At 38.4% G+C, this 8,773-nt stretch overlaps 1 pseudogene; it reads left to right on the forward strand.

Moving 5' to 3' along the window:
* Positions 1-1,292: 1,292 nt before the first annotated feature.
* Positions 1,293-4,894, forward strand: LOC144372872 (thyroid receptor-interacting protein 11 pseudogene; annotated as a pseudogene).
* Positions 4,895-8,773: the final 3,879 nt, after the last annotated feature.

The following is an 8,773-nucleotide window of genomic DNA, read 5'->3' on the forward strand; positions in this document are numbered from 1 at the left end:
GCAGCAGGCTCTGTTTGTTGGCCACTTTCTCTGCACCAGCCATCAGGTGAGAACTACACACTATGTTGTCATTTACTGTTCAACTCATGCTTGTGAGAGAGGTCTTATAAATGCGTTCTGTCAGTTTAGCTCCAAAATTGCTCTGGTCCCAATGGGTATGTCTGTTACAGCCCACGTGCTTCATCTCTTTGCTTTGTCCCCAACTCTACAAAACTGCCTCCTCATTAACTTGTTGGAATTTAAACACCTTGAAAAGCAGGGCCTTATCTTAACTCCTTCTGATCCTTAGAGGTATGGGAATTACATTTAGGATTGTTACTCCATAGTAGAAAATTTCTCAACTTTTTATTTCACTCTGTACTCTTGAAACCTGGATTATATTTGGCACTGATAAACAACAATAGGTTAAGTGAACATCAACCCATTGGCTCTAAAACAAATTTTCTTAAGTGAAATTTAAGCGGAATTTTTGAGCACTTAAATAAACTTCAATCAGAATTAACAAGGACCAAATAATGTTCAAATGAACTCGAAAATGTATAGATTAACAGCAAAAATTTACTTTTGGAAAGGGTAAAGGTGGTTCTTTAGTGAAATCTAATCCATATTATAATTTGAATTCTGAGACTGATTAAGACTTTGTGATGGTTAATTTTATATGTTAACTCGCCTGGGCTACGATGCCCAGATACTTGGCCAACTTTTATTCTGGGTGTGTCTGTGCTGGTGTTATGGGGTGAGATTTACTTTTGAATCGGGGACTTTTAGTTAAATAGATTCCATTCTCTAATGTGGAGCCAGACCTCACCTCGTCAACTGAATGCAACTGAATGGGACAAAAAGCCCACCTCTCCCAGACAAGAGGGAACTGTCCAGTGAACTACCTTTGGATTTCACCTACAACATTGATTCTTCCTGGCTCCACAGCACACTGCCTTGGGACTCAAACTAGGACACTTTCCTGGATCTCTAGCTCCTCCCAGCCAACCCTGCCCAATCCCGTGAGCCAATAGCTGACAGGCAAGTGCAGGGAAGAAGCAGAGGCCCTGCAGGGGGTGAGTGTGCTACTGGCTGCAGGTCCCTGGTCAAAGCGCAGGACAGGCTTCTGAGTTTACAGGCAGGAAGGGATGATTGGTGGTTGGTGGAGCCCCAGGAACCCCGCGCTCTGAGGAATTCTGAGCGCTTGGGTCATAATTGACCCCGGCGACGCCGGAGGACGTTCGGGGCAGAGAAGTGGATGGTGATGGACGCGCTTCTCAGAGCTGGTCCGATGGCTCGCTGAAGTGGCCACGATGTCGGCCTGGTTTGGAGGCCTGGGCTCAGGCTTGGGCCACTTCTTGGCTCAGGTGGGGAGCAGCTTGGCTTTCCTCACCGGCCATAGCTCCACCCTCACCAGGGACATGCTTCTGGATGACTCAGGAGACCCAGAAGCAGCTTTACATCATTGTCGGAGAAAGGAAATGGAAACTACTGATTCCACACTAAGATGTGAGAATGAAAGACCGAAAAAGTATTGTACTGACCTGGAAGAAAAGCATGAAGCGCCAGAGCTACAAAGAAACCATCAGTCTGTAAGTTGCCAAGATCAACTGCAACAGAAAGAGGTAGAGGTCAGCCATCTTAAGGCAGGACAGACTGTCCTGCAAGATCAAATGTTCCAACTACGGGCAGCTGCTCAATCAGTACGCTCGGGAGCTTGTGGTGTGCCAACAACAACCGCACCGGCTCCGTTCGGTTCCCTGATCGGTAGTCATTTTTCAGCCTTTCGTGATGATGACATGGACTTTAGTGACATAATTGTAGCACAACAAGAAACAAACAGATTATCAACTGAAGTTGCAAAACAGGAATCTGAAGTTGGCCACTCGAGGCAGATTGCTGAGGCTCAGGGAACACACCATTCTGACTCAAGTGAAATCTGCAAAGTACTAAATACTAGCAAGACTCTTCAACCAAACCAAAGTCCAGACTTAGATGATCATCAGCATGAAATTTCAGTTTGGGAGCAGAGTTCTACTGTGGCAGAAAAGGGAAGAACCCTTCCTCAGCATTCAGCAGTGGAAGAAGTGCTCAGGCTTCAACGAGCCCTGGCTGATGCGGAGAAGGAAATCGTGAGGCTAAATGGTTTAAACCAGGATAACCGTCTTGCTGAAGACAATCTGAAACTTAAAATGCATGTTGAAGCTTTAGAAAAAGAGAAGTCATCATTGAGTCAAGAAAAAGAGGAACTTCAGATGTCACTGTCAAAATTGAGCTGTGACTATCCAGTCATGAAAAACAGAGCTTCAACAGACGTGAATTTGAATGTACAATTACTAGACTTAAAACTTCACTTGAAGGCAAAGGAGGAAGAACTGAATCAGACTATCAATGAGAAGAAAATGCTGATAGCCGAGTTAGAAGAACTGGATCATCAGAATCAGGAAGCTACAAAGCACATGATTTTGATACAAGATGAGCTATCCAAACAACAAAATGAAGGAGACCTTGTCATCAAGAAGTTGGAACAAGATCTAGATGACGAAAAAAAGAGAGTTCGTCAACTTGAGGATGAGCAAATGAACATATCCCAAGAGTTGCATGTGCAGAAGGAGAAGTTAACTGAGAATGCACAGAGCCTCAGTGATTTGCATTTAACTAAGCAGAAGCTTGAAGGTAAAGTAGAAGATTTAGTAGATCAGCTAAATCAGTCACAAAAAAATAGTTTAAACCTCCAGCAGGAAAACCTGGGGCTTAAGGATCACATTAGACAACTTGAAGAGGAGCTGTCTGGATTTAAGAGTAAGTATCCAACTTCTCTGAACGAAGACTCGAACAGTCACTGGAAGGATGACATGCTTAAAGAACGAGAAGCTGAAGTTAGCAACCTAAGGCAAAATCTTTCTCAAGAGGAACAGCTCAATGAAAACTTAAGGAAAGTTGCTGCTGAACTCAAGACGGAAAATGAAATGTTGATTTTAGCACGTGACGATGTAAGGCGTAAGTTGGAAGAATCTATTGCTGCTTACAATCAAATCTCTCAAGAAAGAGACACTATCACGGAGACTCTCCAAAGAGACAAAGAAGAGACTGAAGCCAAACTGCACCAGGCAGAAAAAAGACTGTTGGAAGAAGCAAATAATCACAGGCAGACTATTGAGGAACTCTCCAATGCACACAATTTGAAGACCTCTGCCTTAAAGCTGAAACACGAATGTGCACTTCAACTCAATCAAGAGAAGGACTTTGAAATTGCAGGACTCAAAAAGAATATTGAGCAAATGACTGCTGATGAAAAAGAAACTGAGGAAATTTTGGCATCTTACATAGAAGAAGAGGAGCGATTGACACAAGCCATAAATGAGAAAGAAGTTTTTATTGAAAAACTCGAAGAAAAAAGTTCACAACTACAAAAGGATTTAGATAAGTGTTCTCAGGCCTTAAGAGAAAATGAAACTTTAAGGCAATCCGTTGAAAGAAAGGACAGAAGTCTTACCTACGTGAAAGCAGAAAACAACTATCTGCGAGTAGAACTGGAAATACTTAGGGAACAGCACAATCAAGCTGTACCAGTGGCTGAGCCTGAAACTCTTGATGCTATCACAGAGCTAGAATTGGAGGTATCTCAACTGAATATAGTCAAAAATCATCTGGAAGATGAAATTCAAGACCATCTGAATATAATTGAAAATCAAAACCAGCGTAAAATGCAACTACTTCAGTCTTTACGGGAGCAGGAGGAGGAAATGGATGAATTTAAGTACAAATATGAGCAGATGAATGCTGCGCATAGCCAGTTAATTTTAGAAAGAGAGGAGGAAATTAAGAACTTGCAGAAAACTATTGAAGAACTAAAAGCCCAGTTGCCTGGAGAGAGAGGAGATGCTCAAACATTGAATTCTGATATTTTTCAAGAGACCAAAGTAAAAATCCTAAGAGAAAACGAGGTTCAACACTTACGGGACCAAGAAGTACAGTGTGCCCTGTCATCAAGTAACCTGAAAAGGGTTCTAGAGCACTTCCAAGAAGAAGAGAAAGCTCTGCATTCTGCCGAATTAGCCAAAGAAAAACAGTCAATAGCTGAATGGAAGCACAAGGCCGAAAAGCTAGAAGGAGAAGTATCATCGCTGCGGGAACGTTTGGATCAAGCGAATGCTCTGTTGGATTCTGCTTCCAGACCGAGAGAAGACTTAGATCTCGAGGAAGAACAGATGGAAGAACTGAAAAAACAAAAGGAGCCCCGAAAAGAAATGTTGGACCACGCACAACAGAAATTGTCCACTTTGGGCAACAGCGCAGAAGGAAAAGTGGACAAAGTCCTCATGCAAAACCTTTTTATCGCTCTTCTCCAGACACCAAAAGGCAAACGTCCTGAAGCATTGCAGTTGATGGGGAGCATCCTGGACATTCCAAAGGACGAAATGCAGCACTTGCTGAATAAAGATTCTTATGGTGGTGTCGGTAAGTGGATGAGGAGTTGGCTTGGAGGGGCTTCAAAAAGTGTCCCCGACATACCTCTGAAACCAAATCAACAACCTGTGCTTCAGAGTTCTTTCCCAGAACTCTTTACCAGGAAATGTTAAAGATGGAGCCAAATTAAGAGCTGGCAGAAGCACCAACGGGAATCCACTCTTGGTTCCACGTTCTGCAGCTGTGCCTCTTAGTAACCTAGCTGGAGTTGGACTTGGTGGACCAGGGCATCCTCTTTTTAAACCCACCTTTACACCGTTGCCAGTGTCCCCGGACAATAGGGCCAGAGCTGTACTCCAGGATCTTCTAAATATTTAGCATTATTCTAAAGAAGCCATAACCCTTTTTTTTTTTATGTTTTACAGCATGGCCTTTTGAAAAAGTACTCATGTGTTTGTAGACAAAAAGAGAAAGCAAAACAGCTGGTATATGTAAGTGGATAGCTACTGGGTATTTTATTTTATTTCTTTAGTTGTTGTTGTTGTTGTGATTTTTTGCTATAGTACTTTTAAAAAAAAAAATTTGTTTTGTTTTTTGTAGCACTTTTTGTTTATAGAATTTTGTTCCAATGTAGCAGATAATCATCACCAGTTATCAATTCTGATGTACTTTAGCGAGCAACTGTACAGAGCAGCCTTCTTGAACCACTAGTTCCAACCTCACTTAATGGCATTAAGATAAAAACGATACATGTAATTACAGGAAACAAGAAAAACCCAACCCATAAGAAGGATGTCTCCGATTTAGAGTACATGAAAACCAAATATAGTGTTGCAAAACGTTGAGAATATTTAGTTTATCCAAGATAACATTGTACAACTACCAAGCGAAAATTCCAATGGGGAGGACCTAAACAGGAAGCTTAGTGGATAAATTCTAAGATGCCTTGAATCCAAATTCTATGACCCCTATCCATTTTGCTGATTTCCATTTCTCTACGAAAGTCACTCCACATTAATTCAGTTTTCCAGATGATAAACATGTCCAGAAGGAAGAGTATTTCTATGAGTCAACCCCAAAGTGGGATCACGTGATCCATTGCCAACGGAAAAGTTAATTAGTAGGAATGTATCATTAAATATCTGGACTGCTTATCTACATACTATTGGGGGCTCTACAATAATTCTTATAAACACATTCTATAAAACATTGGATCAAAACAAGTTGGGGAGAGAAATAAGCTAACAACAGTTTTTGAAAGATGAAAAGCTTTAAAATAGGAGTAGTTACAACCTTTTGATAAATTAAGGTAAAAGATGAATCAAAAGTTTCTAGCTTAAGTAGGTGAAATCAGAGAAGAGAAAAAGCAGATTGCATAGCACATACTTCTCCGACACCTGTAGTTTCTAAAACCATTCAGAACCTTTTTATTAAAATTAATTTAAACAAAATTTAATATATTTTGAAATACAAATTATACTATCATTTAATATAAATTAATCTAATTTAAATTAATCTTATTAGTAGTATTATTTAAATTTCTTTTATTAATACTATGGTTTGATCTAAATTTATTTTATTAATTGATATTGTTTATATTAAATTATAAATAAATATTAAATTTATTTATAATTTAATATAAATTCCATTTATATTAAATTATAGTATGATTTATATTTAAAAATTCATTAAATTTTATTTAAATTAATACAATTTAACAAAGTAAATTTAACATAATATAGATTGAATTATTTAATATCGACTATATAACTTAATATAAACGTCAATATTAAGTTAATTTTAATAAAAATGCTCTTAGGTGTTTTGGAAATTACAGGTGGCAGTGAAGTATTAGCAACATTATCTTCTTTTTTCTCCTCTTTGATTTTACCTAACTTAAGCTAGAACCTTTTGGTTTATCTTTTGTTTTACTTTACAAAAATAAAAAAAAAAAAAAAAAGGAAGAAAAACACCTAGTAGCTACACACATATCAGCTTTTCCTTTCTTATTTCTAAATTTCACCTTAACATTTACATTATTTGACCAAAATTAAGATGCCACCAGTTGTTAGGCATGAACAAAATCACTGAAACAACAACTGGAGGACGCATCCCAAAGTCACATTGGCCAAGTATTCAAAACATATAAATGTCTGAGAACTGATGAGCTCTGATAGTAAAGTTTCCAACCTATGAAAAGTTTCCAAATGCTATGGAAAATGAGGACATTTCTCTTTTTGTGTTTTTAAGCTGAGAACCTAAGGTATGTTATCAGAAATTGTATGGAACTCAAGTCTTTAAATTTCTTATTTTTCCTGTACTGTAGACAAAGAGACTCACAATTCCTTGAGCTCTACTAGCATTTTAGTGACAGGAAAAAATTCAATGATGCATAGTTCTTTATCTGCATTCAATGTCTATCAATCTTACATACTTTGGGAAGGGTCACAAGCCACAGCCCTTATGCCTCTTGCTCTATTTCAAAGCTTCCAGCGTCAGTTGCAACAATTCTAGGAAACACTGGGAATACTCTATGGTACAAAATGCACAATTACTTTTATTTGAAAGCATCTCTAAGACATGAGTCATTACGTGACTTTCTTGTTCTAAGTAAATTTACTGAATTATTATTAAGTGATAACATAGTAAGCCAAAATGAAAAATGAAAGCATATGCTTCAAATCAGAGCAAGGAAGAAATAAGAAGGTATGATGTGTGGTAAAAATACACGAACATGCAAATATTATCCAGCCTTCTTACGTCAAATTTCCTCTTTTTTATTTATTCATTTTTTGGAGGTTCCATTCTTGCATGATATGCATGGAACAACTTTTGGGGGGATACAATCAGAAATGCAGCACTAAAATCTGCCTTCCTGTCACATCACACGGCTTACTCCCGAGAAGAATATCAAACTATATATTTGGCTTCCACTTGCCAAATTACTTGGAATCTGATTCCAGTAGACTTCACATGGTTGGGAAAAGCAGAGTTCAGATTTGTCATGAGAGATTTTTATATATTCTGCTCACTCCATTGTGTCTAGGTGAGCCTTTGGGTTTCAATGCCTGGAAACACACTTCTTATATTTCAGAATTGAAGAGCTCTTGGAAACGGCGACCTCACTGCATTCTTGAGAAAAATATGTTATACAGGTACTCAGAAAATCACAAAGATTAATACAGATTCAAGATTTTTTTTTTTTTTTAAGACAAGGGGTTTAATGGAGAAAACAGCAAGATAGCCTTAGAAATTTCATACTCCCTGCATTCTTAGGAAAAGCTTCTATATTGTAAAGAATAACACCAAACAGAAAAGTTCCTAAGAAAATATTGTGCTTTCAGTTTCCTTGTCTCATAAATTTTATTAAAGTTTCATTAAAGACCCTGTATTTGCTAGCCTTTTTATTAAATACTTTTTTGAGATATTCTATTAATGTCTATGACTGGATTTTATTTGGTCTCACATTAATGTCGCTCCCTGTGACAAAGGGTACATGGGAGGCAGGCAGGATCAGCCTGTCCTCTCCGAGGCACCAGCTGTCCCAACCAGGCTGTGACAGAGGTAGTGAAGGTCGCTAGCGTCTCCTGGACTGAGCGAGAGGGTAAGTATCTGAGTAATATTAATTGTGTATAAATGCCACATTTTTTATGCATTCATCTACTAAGTTGTTTCCACAATTTAGCTAATGTGAATTTTGCTGCTATAAACATTGATGTGGCTGTGTCCCTGTAGTTTGCAGTTGTTAAATCCTTTGGGTATAGACCAAAAAGAGGGATAGCTAGGTCAAATGGTGGTTCTACTCCCAAATTTCCAGGGAATCTCCAAACTGCTTTCCATATTGGCTGCACCAATCTACAGTCCCACCGACAGTGTAGGAGTGTACATGTTTCCTGAAATCCTCACCAACACTTATTGTTGTTGTCTTCATAATAGCTGCCATTTTCAAAAATCGCTGACATTCTAACTGGAGGGAGGTGCAATTAAACCCCTATCTCTCACCATGCACAAAACTCCACTCAAATGATTCAAGGACCTAGGAATAAAACCAGAGACCTTGCATGTAACAGAAGAAAAAGTAGGCCCTAATTCCAATCATATGGGATTAGTCCCAAAATTCCTTAATGAGACTCCTATAGCACAAGAATTAAAATCCAGTATCAATAAATGAGATAGATGCAAACTAAAAAAGTTTCTTCTCCACAAAACAAACAATCTGGGAGGTGAATAGAGATCCTACATCTTGGGAGAAAACTTTTGCCCCATCACACATCAGATAGAGCACTAATCTCTAGGGTATAGAAAGAACTCACAAATCTAAATACACACACACACACACACAAATAAATAAATAAATAAATAAATAAATAAATAAAATGACCCA

The sequence above is a fragment of the Ictidomys tridecemlineatus genome, unplaced genomic scaffold, assembly GCF_052094955.1.
Source record: "Ictidomys tridecemlineatus isolate mIctTri1 unplaced genomic scaffold, mIctTri1.hap1 Scaffold_1817, whole genome shotgun sequence".
Classification (NCBI taxonomy): domain Eukaryota; kingdom Metazoa; phylum Chordata; class Mammalia; order Rodentia; family Sciuridae; genus Ictidomys; species Ictidomys tridecemlineatus.